This window comes from Eptesicus fuscus, chromosome 8, assembly GCF_027574615.1.
Source record: "Eptesicus fuscus isolate TK198812 chromosome 8, DD_ASM_mEF_20220401, whole genome shotgun sequence".
NCBI classification, from domain to species: Eukaryota; Metazoa; Chordata; class Mammalia; order Chiroptera; family Vespertilionidae; genus Eptesicus; species Eptesicus fuscus.
The window spans coordinates 13,382,948-13,399,964 of NC_072480.1; the positions used below are offsets into that span (position 1 = coordinate 13,382,948).

General features: G+C 38.0%; 1 protein-coding gene across 3 annotated transcripts in view; it reads left to right on the forward strand.

Moving 5' to 3' along the window:
• Positions 1 to 17,017, forward strand: part of INTS6 (integrator complex subunit 6) — a 108,289-nt gene that overhangs the window by 30,591 nt on the left and 60,681 nt on the right. The window contains exon 1 of one of the 3 annotated variants that reach the window (XM_028161367.2): positions 3,975 to 4,040. The exons of the other annotated variants lie outside the window; for them this stretch is intronic. The gene's annotated coding sequence lies outside the window, so the exon portion shown is untranslated. Of the gene's footprint in view, positions 1 to 3,974; positions 4,041 to 17,017 lie in introns of those variants that run through there. 3 annotated transcript variants of the gene reach the window in all.

The following is a 17,017-nucleotide window of genomic DNA, read 5'->3' on the forward strand; positions in this document are numbered from 1 at the left end:
AGTTTTCAAGTTGCTGCATAAAAATCACTTAGGATGTTTTAGAAAATATACCGCCAATTCTGGAAATTTTGGTTCAGTTGATCTGGGATCTGTATTTTTTGAAGTTTCCCAGTTGATTTTGATGCACAAATTTAGAAACTATAGTTTCAGAGCACAGTATAACTACAAATAAATATTTTTAAAAACTGCTAAAAATACATGTGAAAGTGAATAATTTTAACAAAACAAGTTAAAACTGTTTTGACGTACAAGACCATCAAAATATTTTAAGAAACTTAATTCTTAACCTTTAGAATTGTTAAACTTGTAAAGGAGTTTCCAGGGGATATGGAATAGGCCTTCTGTGAATATTTTATATTGTGTTTGGTCTGGTTTAGAATCAGTTATTGGGTAGCCTTGAAATATTAACTTATGTGCTGACTGTAATCTGTAGTTACTGCTTCTGGCTTGCTGTATTGAGAAAGACTCTTAGACCCTGAGTTAGAGATGGGGTAGAGGAGGAGAAGGTAAGAAAAGGGGAAAAAAAGGAGACATATGTACTACTATTTGTAATACTTTAAACAATAAAAAAAAGAAAAGGGGAGTAATTAATTCATATTCTGTCATGTGCTTGCTATCCCTGGCTTAGGAGATTTTATCCAAAGGACTACATAGTATTCTGTTATCCTTATTATGCTTTAATTCCTAGTTTGGATGTTCATAATTAGCATTATTTTACACAAATACACACACACACACATACATACTCGACCCAGGTGGGCACAGTTTGTAAGAATTGGTGATAGTTGCACATAATTTTTGCTTTCTGGTGAGTTGCTACTAAAATACCCTTTTGTAACAATTCATTCTGATTTTGAATACTTTTTAAAAAAAAATTATCTTTATTGTCCCCCTTTTTTCCCCTCCACCCTGAACCCATCCCCCAACCCCCAGTTGATTTCGAATTCTTAAAAGTATATTTAGATTAATTCAGCAATAATTTTTCTTGTGGTGCTTACTAATTGGTTGTATACTTGGCACACCATTTATATTTAGAATGACCATGTTCTAGATACTGGGAACAAAAAAGATAGAATTAAGCAAGACTCTTGCCCTTGGAAGACTCTTGCATGTTGCCTGGAGATATGCAAGTAAACAAGCATACAAGCATTTGTAATAATACATTGAGATAAATCTCATGGCATAAATAAACAAGGTTCTGAGAGAACATGAAGAGAGGAGCGTAGCTTTGAGGCTTGGGTAAGGAATTGAGCTGAAATTTCAGGAAGAAGGACAGTGCCAAAAAAAAAAAAAAGTATGAAGATATGAAAACAGTGTATTGGGCAATTATGAAAAATATGAGTGAAGTATAGAAATTTTAGGTAGGAGGCATGGATGCTTGAAATATAGGCAGAGGCCAGATGATACCACCCTAAGGAGACAATATAAATATGTTTAACATTTACAAAGGAGGCATTGAAGATGCTAAGCAGGTGAGTAACACGATCAGATTTGCATTTTTAACAAGCTTTTGCTACCAGCAAGGTGAAAGAAGATAGATTGAAGAGCGGTAATCTGGAAAGAATTAGCAAAGTACATGCAACAATTCAGGAAAAAACATGGGGTATGCTACAACTAAGCTAATGCTAAGTTTAATTTTACAGAGAAATTTTTGAGAGACTCAATGTACTAGTCACATCTTGAAAGATGGTAATAGGAGAATAAAGCAGTATTTGACAGGAGTTTTGAACCCCAGAACTTGGGCTTCAGAGGGTTCTGTGAATTCCCTGAAATCTTATTTCCAGACATTGTCCATCTGTGTGTGTGCACATTTTTCTCAGGGACAGAGGTTAATAGGTTTAATCATATTCTCAAACAAGTGAAAAAAACAACAACAAAGCCACAACAACCTAGTAGTATTTTGAGGTTTCCAACTTGGGAATCTATGTGGATGTTGGTAGTGTTCACTGAATGGGGGATATTGGATAAGTAGTAGAAAGGAATGTAAAACAACTAGAGGTACGGGTGGGGTCCCTCAGGCTGGCCGGGCGGCGGGTGGGGGAGAGTGGGACCGTGGGTGGTTGGCCAGCCAAGGGAGTTTGGTTGTAGGAACACACTGACCATCAGGGGACAAGCTCCTGCATTGAGCGCCTATCCCCTGGTGGTGAGTGCATGTTATAGTAACTGGTCGTAATGGTCGCTTAGGCTTTTATATATATAGATATATAGATTCACTGTCTTTAGGGTACAAATGTTTTAAAGGAGTTGTGAGACAACTTTTAAAACAATAACTTCAAAGAATTTTTCTTTCATTTTAACATTATGTCTTAGGGAAAATATTTTGTTCTTAAACAGAAATAAGTAGAATTTTCTCTGATTTCCAATAATTTAAAATTTTTATTTTGAAGCCGATTGAATAAGTCTTAAGTTATCTTATTATTTATTAGATATTTTGAGTTTTTAAATTTAAGGCCATAGTGATGTCAACGTTTAACATTTCAATCAAGCATGAACTTTGAAATTCAGAATGCTAGGACAAAAGCATTGTGTTTGGGGGTTATTATGCATTGTGCTAGTGTCAAGTCAGTTAAAGAGGATATAAGATTAAATCTTTTTCTATTTATTAGAATGTAATTTAAGAGTAGTAATAGATTGGCTTTAACTGTATTGGCAGTTTTCTGCCACTTTGCCTGTGAGGGGTATTTCTTGCCTCTTTAAATCAGATTACAATTTGGGCATGAAAAAATTCAGTACTTGGTCTCCTGATGAGGCACACTCATATCAGTCTTAGGCTGCTAGTCATTTATAAATACTGTAAAACCTCGATATAGTGAACTAATTTTGGCAAGGGGGTGTCTGTTAAAGCCAAAAGTCCGTTATATAATAAAGTAGGTTTTCCAAAAGCATATGTTAAAAATTTGACAAATTAGTTTACCTGTTTTTACTTATGTAGACACGTTTGTGTGATTAAATATGTATGAAAAGTTTAATTTTACAGAGAAATTTTCTATATGTATTACTGTAATTTTAAATTTATACTGAATAGATCTGTAAATGTGTACATTCACCAGTCACCTCGGGTAAACAAAGGCACAGAGCTGAGGCGTGGCTTAGCCCACGTGGGAACATTAGCCAACACACGTTAAAACTACTGCAGAAAGTCACACCCCAAGACAACAGAACCAATTACCACATATGCGGTGTGATCACGTGCTAATCATTCCACGAACATTGTTTAGGAGCAGTGAATCTCGGATTTAAATATGTAGACTATAGTTGTAGATACGTATTATACATTTATGTCAGCGATTTTACTACAGCATTTTTTCCAACATATGGCCTATTTGCTAAAATTTGTTAAAAATAACAATGAATTGATAACAAAATAAATAACCTGTTAATTATAAGCAAATCTTGGTTAAAAGCATTTTAAAATTAACAGGGTGTTAATTTTCAGATATGACATGGATCGGAAAATTTGTCTGTTATATCCGAAGTCCGTTAAAAATCAAGGGCTTACTACTATACCTTTATTATACTTTCTTAGCTCTATTCCATAAATAGTTATTTTATTTAATTCCCACTTTCAATTGTTCTTTTCAGATGTAATACAATAGATATAAAATTTTTTAAATTTCTGTATTAGGAATAAACTGTGCAGTGATTGGAAGATATTGAAACTATGATTTTTACATCAAGGCAAGGCTACATTTTGATCTAGACAAGGCTATTTTGTTATATTTTTCCCCACGCTCTGTCTTTTCAGGTTGAATTACTGATTGCCCCTGCCCCCCCTTTGTTTTGTTTGTTTTGGTTTTGATGTTTTTTTTCCTTTCAGCTAAAGGAGCAGCCCAGTGGTTTTCAAGAAGTGTCAAAGTGCACTGACTGTCTCATGATGACTGGTGCCTCAGGGAGGGTCATGATTCCTGGATACAGGATCGACCTGATCCTGGATGTCACTTCAAGCAGTCAGATCGTGGGGAAAAGCCTTGTCTAATGGCTAGCCTTCCTCAAAAGTCTGATGCTAGTCATCTCGGAAGGCCTCAGAAAAAGCCTTAAAGGTGAGCAGAGTAGAGTGTAGTTCTCTCTGGGGGCTGTGACTATTTGTTGGAGAATATGATTCAACATAGAATGACATCCCTAACCTGACAAATCCAAGCTCAATTGGTAAATTAACTCTAGTTTATAAATTTGTTGATGATGATCAGACCCCAACTTTTTTTAGTTATTAGAAACTACCCTCCTAACCTTAAGATCTATAAAGGGAGGGATTCGGTATTTCCTGAGCCCTTCAGAACCTGAGGTTAAAAAACAGCTGTCTTTGTAGCAATTTGGATTTATGTGGCTCATATTTTATTGCATTCAACTTGAAGTATATTAAAACTTCCTGGCATAATTAAAATAACATTTTTAGCTCTATGAAAAATACTTTAGAGGTGTTTTGAGCAATTTAGTTGGGAGCAAGTTTAAGTCCAAGCTTCTCTCTCTGTGTTTTATGCACTTACATATAATAAACTTGTTCATATAATAAGCTTTTTTGCTAAATTTTCAAACTCTAAAACCTGTTCTAAGACCTTTTAGGTTTTTTTTTTTTTTTTTTAAATGAATCACTGATATTAGAAAAAACAATAACATGGGCATGCACCATCCCCAATTTGAATGTGCATTTTTATATTTAGAAATTATATATGTCACTGCTATATTAATATTTAAAAAAAATACAAAAATGTTAAAAAAGATGAGGTAAAGAAAACTTAACGCAGAAGTTCTGATATTTTCTTTCATACCATTCGTCATGATATATACTGGGGTTGGCAAACCTTTTTTAAAGGGCCAGAGTAAATATTTTAGGCTTTCAGCCCATATGGTCTCTATTAGAACTACTGGATTCCATTGTAAGGCAAAAGTAGCTATAGACAATATTTTAAACTAATGAGTGTGGTTGTCTTTAATAAAATTTTATTTGCCAAAACAAGCTGTGGGCTGGATTTGGCTGGTGTGCCAAAGTTTCCTGACCCCTGGAGTATATCCTGTTTTGTAGGACACTTGCTTAGACCTTGAAATTGTATTATACTGCTTTTGTTAGTTCTTTTTCACTAGCAGTTTTAGAGTGCATTTGACCTTTCTTATACTGACTGAGCAGAAGAATACTAGTAGTCAGAATGCATTCAGTTTAGTTGAACAAATACTTATGGGAACACCAGTGATTTATGCACAAGGTTAGGTGCTGATATCAGGAGTTTGAAAGATAGGTAAACAGTTAGGGCTTGATGTAAAAAGTAAAATGATGACAGCACAAGCTGTTGAGAAAGTGAGGCTGGCACTGGGAAATGATGTTTCCTATTGGACTTTGAAAGATTAATTCAAGTTTGTGATGTGGATGGGTGCAAAGGCCATAAAGGTGATAAAAGGGAACGTGGGGGAACCGTATATACCTCAGTTTTGATAGTTGGCAGAGTGTTTGAGAAAATAGCAGCAGGAAATGAAAGTGGACAGATTGGCATGGCCTGTATCATGTATGCTCTTCCAAAGAACTTGGACTTTGCCTTACAGGTTGATGGTAATCATTGAAGAGATAATAGTACCGGAAAAAGTGATCAGATTTAGATTTTAGAATGATAGTGGCAGTAGTGGGGAGTATACATGAAGTAGATGTTTTTGACAACTCTTTTTTTTTAACCTCCTTCTAAAAAAGGACATAATTGCTTGTAGGTTGTTTTGCATCAGATGTAACATAAACTTGGAATACTATTTAGCAATAAAAAAGAATGAACTATTCATTTGCTACAATGTGGATAAACCTCTAAAAAATTATTCTAGATACAAAAGACCATATATCATAGGATGCATATTCTGTGTTGCCATTTTTATGGAATGTCCATAAAGTAGATTAGTGGTTGCCAGGAGGTGGACTGGGGACTGACTGCAAATGGTCTGGAGGGATACTTTTGGAATGTTGAAATGTTGTAAAACTGGATAGTGGTGAAGGTTATACAACTCAAGTTTACTAAAAATAATTGGATAATTTTTAAATGGGTAAATTTTATGGTAGGTAATTACTAGCATACCTCAAAGTTGTTAAAACAGTTAGAAAGACCTCACCTTTGAAATTTGTTGGAGTAAAACTTTGTTAGAAATTATTTCCATATTACTATTGCCAAGTAATTGCTCTTTCCTCTGAACAAATATGAGCATACTAGAACCCCAAAAAAGTGTGTGTGCTTTTTACTTTAAAGGGCATACATTGTAAAAGAAACTGAAAAAGAAACTGTAGGAACTAAAGTTTATAGAAATCACTTTGACTTTTATAATTTCTTAATTTTCCTTTTCTTTATGAAAAAATTTTTCTTTTCATGTTAATAGCATATGAGGAGAATCTTAAGTGCTTATATTAGCTAATATTAAAAAGCTAGAAACAAGCTAAGGGAAATTTACTTGATTTCTTTTTTTCCAAGGAAATAATTGCTAAAGAAAGAACCTGAAGTGGGATGATTTTAAATTTGTAAATTGTTTCTTCATAACCTTAACATTTATAGAAAATGAATAAAAAGAACACAAAAACAATTGGTAAATGGTTGTTTTCACTCAATAAATATTATTGAGGGCCTACTATGTGCTTGCCACTGTTTCTTAGAAACAGATATAGTGATAGATTTTTACTATGATACTTTCTTTTATTCCTGGATGCCAAAATCATTTATGAGGTTGAACATAATCATTAAGAAAATATGTATAAAACTGAATTGTGTTACTTATTATTGTTTATAAGGTAATTTCACAACTCAATCCCCAATTCTGTGACAGTGAGGAAAACGAATCTTAGTATATAGCTATTTCCCTAGTAAGAGGCAGAGCTTGACCATTGTTTTTTTTTTCCCTTTTTTTTTTCAAGTCTATTTCTCTTTATTCTCTAGTAGGAGATTTTTAAAAAATACAATACTGCATAAAAATAGATGTGTAGATCAGTGGATAAAATTGAGAGTCCATAAAGAAACCCATACATTTATGGTCAATTGATTTCAACAAGGGAGCCAAGACAGTTTGGTGGGGAAAGGTAATCTTTTCAACAAATGGTACTGGACAAGTGAATATTAACATACAAGAGAGTGAAGTTGTACTTGTATCTGACACCATATATAAAAATCAACTGAAAATGGGTGAGCACACTAAGTGTGAGAGTTAAAACTCTTGGGAGAAAACAGATGTAAATCTTCATGACCTTGGATTAGCCATGTCACTCAAAAGAACAGTTAAAGAAAAATTAGGTAATTTGAGTTCATCAAAAGTAAAAAGTATTTGTGCTTTAAAGTATACTATCAAGAAAAGATAGTAACAGAATAGGAGAAAAAGTGTGCAAATCATATATCTGATAAGGTCCCAAAATACAGAATATACAAAGAACTATTACAGTACAAAAATAAAAAGAGCCCTGGCTGGTGTAGTCTAGTGGATAGAGCTTCGGCCCACACACTGAAGGGTCATGGGTTTGATTCCCAGTCAAGCACATGTTAACCTGGGTTGTGAGTGCGGGAGGCAACCGATCAATGTGTATCTCACATTGATGTTTCTTCTCTCTCTCTCTCTCTCTCTCTCTCTCTCTCTCTCTCTCTCTTCTTCCCACCCCTCCCTCTTCCCTCCCTCTTCCCTCCCTCTCTTCCACTCTAAAAATCAATGGAAAAAATATCCTCGGATAAGGATTAACAAAAAGTAAAAAGATAAAAAGATTACCCAATTAAAAAATGAATAAAGGACTGAAAAAGGTATTTCTCCAAAGAAGGCAAATAAATGGCCAATAAGTACATGAAAAGATGTTCACCATCATTAGTCATTAAGGGAATGCAAATCAATAAGATACCACTCATAATGGCTATAATAAAAAAAAAGTATAATAATAAATGTTCAGAATGTAGAGAAACTGAACTCTCATAGATTGCTTATGGAAATGTAAAGTAATGTAGTTGCTATGAAAAGTAGCAGTTCTTCAAGAAGTGAAACAGTTAACTTATGACCACAAAGGTTCACTCCTTGGTATGTACCTAAAGGAAATGAAAGCATGTCCACATAAAATGTCAGATCAGCATTATTTATAATAGCCAAAAAGTAGAAACAACCCAGTGTTCATCAACTGTTGGATAAACAAAATGTGGTATATCCATACAATAGATTATTACTCAGCTTTAAAAAGGAATGGAATTCTGACATATACTACAACCTGGAAGACATGCTAAGTGAAAGAAGCCAGATACAAAAGGCCACTTATTGGATGATTCTATTTATATGACATGTTCAGAATAGGCAGTTCCATAGAAAAAGAAATAGTGGTTGCTAGGGGTTGTAGGGCTAAGTGGTGATGCTAATGTGCATGAGGTTGTTTTTTTTTGGGGGGGCGGGGGGCAGGCGGTGGTTAAAATGTTTTAAAATTAGATATTAGTGATGGTCCGTATATCTCTGCTTCTCTGGTTCACCCATTCTAAATAAATGAAATAAAACAAATGGAACAACTCATATCTTTACCCCATATACCATATTTCCCTCTCTAGTGATTTTAATTTTCTTTCACAGCAAATTTGGAAATCATTTCTGATATCTCTTTGATTTCTGATATCTCTTTGACTTCCCTACCTCCTTTTCTCTCCCACCTCCCCTTCCCCTTCCTTTCCCCTTCATCTTTCTCTTTCTCTCTTCCCTCCCTCCTTCCCTCCTCTCCCTCCCTCCCTCCCTCCCTGACCCGAGGATATTTTCCATTGATTTTCAGAGAGAGGGAGAGACAGAGAGAAATATCAATGGGAGAGAAACACATTGATTGGTTGCCTCCTGCACGTGCCCCAACCAGGGTCTGGGCCAGGGAGGAGCTGCAACCGAGGTACATGCCCTTGACCGAAATTGAACCCAGGACCCTTCTGTCCCCAGGCTAACGCTTTATCCACTGAGCCAAACCGGCAAGGGTTCTTCCTTTTTCTATAAAAAATTATGTTTTTATTGATTTCAGAGAGAGGAAGGGAGTGGGAGAAAGAGATAGAAACATCAATGCTGAGAGAGAATCATCCTGCATGCCCCCTACTGGGGATCGGAATCCAACCGTGACCCCCTGGTTCATAGGTCGATGCTCAAATCACTGAGCCACACCAGCTGGGCTTCCTTACCTCCTTTTTAAACCCTTAATTACAATCTGGCTTCTGATTGTAGCATTTTAAACTTAATAAGGTCATTCTTAATAAGGTCACTAATGACTCGTATTCCAAATCCAGTAATTGGCTTAAAATTTTTCTCTTTCATGATGTTTTGCCAGCACTATTGACCACTCTTTTTTTTTAATGCTGTTACTTGTGTGTGTGTGTGTGTGTGTGTGTGTGTGTGTGTGAGAGAGAGAGAGAGAGAGAGAGAGAGAGAGAGAGAGAGAGAGAGAGAGAGAGAGAAAGAAACAATCAGCTGCCTTCCATACTCACCCTAACAGGAGATCGAACTTACAACCCTTAGGTGTATGGGATGATGCTCCAACCAACTGAGCCACCTGGCCAGGGCATGAATATTCTTTAACCTTTTGCACTCGGATGTCGAGTGTGACTCGACACGGTTAGCATTGGTAGCAGCTCATATGTCGAGCCACACTCGACACGTAGTTTCACCGCGGTGGGGAAGGGGGATTTTTGTCTTATTTTTCCAGTATCTTTTCTTGTTTTCATTAGCATGAAAGGACTAGTAAAATGTAAATGCCGTCTCAACTGATGCCAAAAAAGAAAAAATGAAAAACCGATAACGCATGTGAAAAATATTAGGAAACTAGTACATGATCTTGTTGGAGAATTCAGAGATGGTACACTAACTTCCAGGGGTAGATTATTATCCACTAACTTAGAGCAACGTTTAGATGGAAAGCTCCATAATCACACCTCACCCTAACAAAAAACACAAAGATTGTGTTGTTTGTTCTAACAGAAAAATCAAAGGAGGAAGAAGAGAGACGATTTATATTTGCGAAACATGTGAATGTAAACCAGGTCTTCATGTGGGTGAATGTTTCAAAAAATATCACACCATGAAAAATTATAGAGATTAAAATTACTTTTTGAATGTATCAATAATTTGAAATATAAAAAAAATCCAAATAAATAAGTTTGTATGAAAAGAAACTCCAGTTTTTTATTCTACTGCCGCTCTTTGTAAAATCTGGGGTATTTAAAAAATTAAATCCCGAGTAGAATAAAGGAATCGAGAAAAAAGCAAGAGAGTGCAAAGGGTTAAGTATCTTGTGGCTTTTGGTTTTACACTCTTCTTGTTTGCCTTTGGCTTTTTTGTTTTTGTTTTAATTCTTGATCTTAGTTTATTTGCCCATCACTTAATGTAGGCAAACTAACCCCGACCCTCTACCCTATCCCATCTGTGCAGTAAAAACTAATATCCTTTAAGTTTTAGAAATACTGTTATTTCTTTGACAGTTTTTCTCCCTTCTTTGTCTCTGTTTTTTCTTTCTGGATATGAGATTCTGAATTGATCCACCACAATCATCATTTATCTTTTGTCTCCTACTTCATCTTTGTTTTTCTTGGATTTTTACTTAATGGTTGGTAAAGGAGTTGGCTTTTGTTAAGGTTTGTATATTTTTTTATTGAAGTGAAATTCACATCACATAAAAATCATTTTAAAGTGAACAATTTCTTGGCATTCAGTACATACCTTCTTTTTAATAACACTTTTATACTAGACAGAAATGTAAAGGTGCTATATAAGAAAATGCATTGGTTTTTCTCTAATCCCAAACAGCAGATTCTGGGACAGGCAGATTTCTTGCATATATCTTTTCTTGACGTAATAATTTCAGTTTGGGTATCTTTGGATTTTAAACTGTGGTTTTTTGTTTTTTAAGTAACCAGAAAAATAGCTGAGGATTATGCTTATTAAAGGGTATAAAACCTTAGGGAGATGCAGGAAGTTGAAGGACTAAATCTTGAGTCTTAGAACTATTCTTAAATCTATTGAGAAGGAGGAAACTGAAATGCATCCATAAGGGCCCAATACTAGTTATATGGTTTTGTTTATTGTTCTATTTGTTATGAACAAGAGCTAAGGCTATATGATATCTGAGGAAGGAGATTTAAAAATACACACAATTTCACTGAAAATGTTAAAATTTGCCCTCAGTGTTTAGAGCCTCAGCTCGAGGACCTCAGTTGCAGGCTCAATCCCCGGCCTGGCCCGGGTCAGGGTGGGTGCAGGAGGCAATCAATTGATGTATCTCTCACATCGATATTCCTCCCTTTCCCTCTCTCTCGCCCTCGCTCTCTCCCTCTCTCTCGCTCCTCCCTCCTTCCACTCTGAAAAAAATCAATGGGTGAGGATTTAAAAAAAATGTTAAAATTTTTGAAGCTTTTCCATCTACATTATCCTGTCAAATCTGAATAATTGGGTGGGACTTGATCCTGGAGGTGCCAGCTTTCCATTTATAAAATTACAAATGCATTTAGCATTAATTTGATTAGAATATGTGCTTCCCTGCCTTTAATGTGCATACAGTGCCTCTTTGAATACAGATTTTCTGCAAAGCAAAACAAATTCACAGGCATCTAGTTGAACCTTCAAGGATTCTGAAAACTGGCATGGTATCTTTTTAGGATATTGTTCAGCTGCTATAGTTAGGACAAAGTAATAATGGCTTAAAAAAGATAGTTTATTTTTCTCTCACATCAAAGACTGCATCTGCTCTAAGTTATTGTCTAGGTCTTCAAGTTCCTTCTCTTTCTTGCTCTGTCTTTGCTTTTATCTGCATGGTTAATATTAGTTTTACAACATATCCTAGTTCAACACTACAACTGAATTTCAGCCTGTGGGAAGGAGTAAAGAATGTAAGGGCAGGCAAGTGAAGTATTTTCAATAAGAGTTTAAAGTACTTCAGGTATCTATATATATAAAAAGCCCGTGGCCCTAACGCCATAATGACCAAAGACTGGTGCATGTGGGCGGGGCTGTGAGCGTGGCGGGGTGGGGTGTGTGCAGGTGGATGGGGGCTGCGAGCGCGGCAGGGCAGTGAGCGGGGCGCATTTGGGTGGGTGAGACTGCGAGCACAGCAAGGCCGTGTGATTTCGCACGCTGGGCTTGTAGTCCTTTATAATGAAGCTACTCTGGTGCTTCCATTTTATGTTGTCTTAAGTGGGAGAGATCAGGATACATAGTTGATTACCTTCCTAAGACTTAAGTCTAGTATTCCCAATGGAGTGTGTGTATGTGTGTGCATTTGCATACCTTTTGTGTCCCATGGAAAAGATTGAGAATGAATATTCTCACCTGGATCTTTACAGAGTTACTCTTAGAAAGGATACAGAGGCAACATGGTAATAGTTTACGGCGCCAGACTCCAAATTAAATGGCATATGTATTCCAGAACCTTTTCTTTCTTCCCCCATTTTCTTTTTTTGCCACTAAGTATGTGGTACTCAAAATTTGCATTAGTTTGTATTTTCTTTGTTGTTATTCTTTCATTTATTTAGCTATAATTTATATACAATAAGATATAGCAATTTCAAGTATAAAAATTGATGAGTTTTGACAAATACAAGCATCATGTTATTAACAGCACAATCCTTATCTAATAAAAGAGTAATATGCAAATTGACCATCACTCCAACACACAAGATGGCTGCCTCCATGTGGTCAAAGATGGCTGCCCCCATGTGGACACAAGATGGCCAGCAGGGGAGGGCAGTTGGGAGGGACCAGGTCTGCAAGGGAGGGCAGTTGGGGCGATCAAGCCTTCAGGGGAGGGCATTTAGGGGTGACCAGGCCAGCAGAGGAGGGAAGTTGGGGGGAACTGGGCCTGCAGGGAACGGCAGTTGGGGAGGACCCATGCCTGCAGGGGAGGGCAGGTAGGGGTGACCAGGCTGTCAGGGGAGCAGTTAGGTATCAATTAGGTTGTCAGGGGAGTGGTTAGGGGGTGATCAGGCTGGCAGGCAGAAGTGGTTAGGGGCAATCAGGAAAGCAAGCAGGCAAGCAGTTGGGAGCCAGCAGTCCTGGATTGTGAGAGAGATGTCCGACTGCCCGTTTAGGCCCGATCCTTCCTGGATCGGGCCTAAACGGGCAGTCGGACATCCCTTGAGGGGTCCCAGATTGGAGAGGTTGCAGGCTGGGCTGAGGGACACACAGCCCCGTGCACAAATTTCGTGCACCGGGCCTCTAGTCTCTATATAAAGAGGTAATATGCAAATTAGGCCAGGACTCAGTAACGGGTCATGACCGAACAGGAGGAGGTTGCACGTGCTGGTGAGGCCCGGAGCAGAGATGGAGACAGAGTCAGTGGAGCCTGCCCGAGCCGGCACGGTGGCCTCAGAGCGGACACAGGTAGGGGGGCCGGCACTGCATAGCACTGGGCTCATGGCAGCCGTGGGCTCAGGCAGCTGCGAGGCCCGGGGCTCATAGCAGCTGTGGGCTCAGGCAGCCCTGGTGGCTGCGAGGCCCAGAGCTCATGGCAGCCATGGGTTCAGGCAGCCGTGAGCCCTGGCGGCTGTGAGACCAGGAGTTCACAGCAGCCTTGGGGTCACAGCAGCCATTGGTTCAGGCAGCTGTGAACCCTGGCAGCTGTGAGGTATGGGGCTCAGGTAGCTGTGAGCCCCGGCAGCTGTGAGGTCCAGGGCTCACAGCAGCAGTGGGTTTGTGGCAGCCGTGGGTTCAGGCAGCCGTGAGCCCCGGGGCTCACAGCAGCTGTGGGCTCATGGCAGCCATGGGCTCAGGCACCTGCAAGGCCCAGGGCTCAGGTCTTGCAACCCCTGCAGCTGGCAGTGGCAGCAGCAGCAGCAGCGGGATGATGAGGGCAGCGCCTTCCCTGATCAGCTTGGTCACTCCCACAGAGGGAGTCCAGTTTGTGGCTTAGACCCGCTCCGGAGCGGGCCTAAGACGTCAGTAGGACATCCCCTGAGGGCTCCAGGACTGTGAGAGGGAGCAGGCCGGGCTGAGGGGCCCCTCCTCCAGTGCAGGAATTTTCGTACACTGGGCCTCTAGTGATGATATAAAATACTAGAGGCCTGAATTTGCACCAGTGGGGTCCCTTGGCCTGGCCTGCGGGATTGGGCTGAAACTGGTTCTCTGACACCCCCCGAGGGGTCCTGGATTGTGAGAGGGTGTAGGCCAGGCCGAGGGACCCCACCGGTGCATGATCGGGCCCAGGGAGGGACGCGGGAGGTTGGCCAGCCAGGGAGGGGCTGTGGGAGGGCTCCAGGGCATGTCTGACCCATCTCGCTTAATCCTCATCATCCGGACCCCAGCAACAAGCTAATCTACAGGTTGGAGCGTCTGCCCCCTGGTGGTCAGTGCACATCATAGTGACTGGTCAACTGTCTGCCCCTGGTGGTCAGTGCACGTCATAGTGAGCAGTTGAACGGCCTTAGCATATCATTAGCATATTATGGTTTGATTGGTTGAATGGACGACCAGACACTTAGCATATTAAGCTTTTATTATATAGGACATGTCATTGTAAAAAGTTCTCTTATGTCCCTTTGGTATATCACTGTACCCTGGAACCACTTGACTTGTGATTCTCTCTCTCTCTCTCTCTCTCTCTCTCTCTCTCTCTCTCTTATGTCCCTTTGGTATATCACTGTACCCTGGAACCACTTGACTTGTGATTCTCTCTCTCTCTCTCTCTCTCTCTCTCTCTCTCTCTCTGTCTCTCTCTCTGTGTGTGTGTGTGTGTGTGTGTGTGTGTGTGTAGTTTGACTTTTCTAGAATTTCATGTAAATGGGAATTATATAGTATGTTAGTCTTTTGTGTCTGGCTTCTTTCATTTAGCATAATGTTTTTGAGATTCATCCATATTGTTGCATATATCAGTAGTTCCTTTTTATTGTTGAGTAGTATTCCATTTATGGCTGTACTACAATTTGCTTATCCATTCACCAGATAGAACATTTGCCTCCCCCCGCCCCCACACACACTTTTTTGATCATTATGAATAAAGCCACTGTGTACATTGGTATACAAGTCCTTTTGTGGAAATATGCTTTCATTTCTTTTGGGTATTTATCTAGGGGCACATTTGATGACTCATAGGGTAAGTGTATATCTAACTTTATATGAAACTGCCATACTATTTACTAAAGTGGCTGTACTATTTTATTTTACATTCCCACCAGAAATATATGAGTTCTAGTTGATCTACACTTGAATTTTTTTCAGACTTTAAAATTTTTGACAATATAGTGGGTGTGAAGTGGTATCTCATTTTGGTTTTAGTTTGCATTCCCTAATGGTTAATGATGTTGAACATTTTTCATGTGCTTGTATGCCATCTGTATATCTTCTTTGGTGAAGTGAATGTTCTGTCTCTTGCCCATTTTTTACTTGGTAGTTTGTCTTGTTATTATTGAGTTAGAAAATTCTTTTACATATTCTGGATACAAGTCCTTTATTGGATGCTTTTTTCAAATATTTTCTCCCAGCCTTTTCATTTTTCACAGTGTCTTTTGAAGAGCAAATGTTTCTAATTTATGTTTTCTTTTATAGTTTGCTTTCTGTGCCCTATTTTAGAAATCTTTGCGTAAGCCAGGGTTAATATTTTTCTCCTGTATTTTCTTCAAGGAGTTTTATAGTGTGAGCTCATAATTTTAGGGTTATGATTCGTTAGAATATTAATGTATGATGGGAAGAAAGTATTGAGGTACATTTTTTAGCACATCGTTAACTAATTGTATCAGTACCATTTGTTGAAAGGTAATCCTTTCCCCATTGAATTGGGTGGCATCTTTGTTGAAAGTCAGTTAGCCTCATATTTGTGTATCTATTTCTGGACATTCCATTCTGTTTTGTTGATCTCTGTGTCTTGTCTTTAGTCTGTACAATATTGTCTTGACTACTGTAACTTTTTAAGTTTTGGAGTCAGTTTAAGTCTCCAACTTTTTCTTTTTCAAAATTTTGATTTTTCTAGATTCTTTTGAGTTTTCATATAAGTTTATTACTTAAAAAAATTTTAAAATACTTTTATTGATTTCAGAGAGGTAGGGATAAGAGAGAGAGATAGAAACATTAATGATGAGAGAGAATCATTGATCGGCTACCTCCCATTGGGGATCGAGCCCACAACCTGGGTATGTGCCCTTGACTGGAATCAAACCCAGGACCCTTCAGTCTGCAGGCCAATGCTCTGTCTACTGAGCCAAACCAGCTAGGGCTCATAATAATTTAGAATCTGGTTGTTAATTTTTTTAAAAAGAAAGCCTATTGAAATTTTGATTGGAATTATATTGCATCTATAAGTTAATTTGAATGTAAGTAAACTGACATTTTATAGTATCGATTATTCTGACCCACGCACATGGTATAGCTCAGATCTTTTAAGTCTATTTTTTCTCAGCAATGTTTGTAGTTTTTATTGTATACATTTTGCACATATATTTTGATGCTATTATAAATTGGTTTTTAACTTTCAAATTTGATTGTTGCCGGTACATAGAAATACAGTTGATATTTGTATTTTCACCATGTATTCTGTGACCTTCCTAATAATTCACCTATTATTAAATAGCTTTATCTAGATTGCTTCTTTTTCTTTTTTTTGGACACAAAATCATGTTGTCTGTGAACATAGACGTTTTACTTATTCCTTTCCAGTATTTGCCTGTCTTTGTTTCTCTCCTTAATGTGGTAGAGGTAATGAGAACTGACATCTTTGTCTTATTTATGATCTTGGAGGATGAGATAGTGAGTGAAACCTTTTCTCGTATAAGTGTGATGTTAATTGTAGATTTTTTTTTTGTATATTTTAAAACTTAGATTGTGGAAATTTTTCTTTGTTACCAGTTTTCTGAGTTTTTCTTTTTTTAATCATGAATGGGTATTGAATTTTGCTAAATGAATATGTTGATGATCATGATTTTTCTTTTAAAATCATGTTAATATAGTGTATTACATTGATTAATTTTTAATGTTAAACCAACCATATATATATATGTGTGTGTGTGTGTATATGTTTATATATTTTATAGACAAAGCTGATAACACAAAAAGAGTGATGTAAGTAAGCAGACATAGGAACCCAGAAAGTAGCAATCTGAAA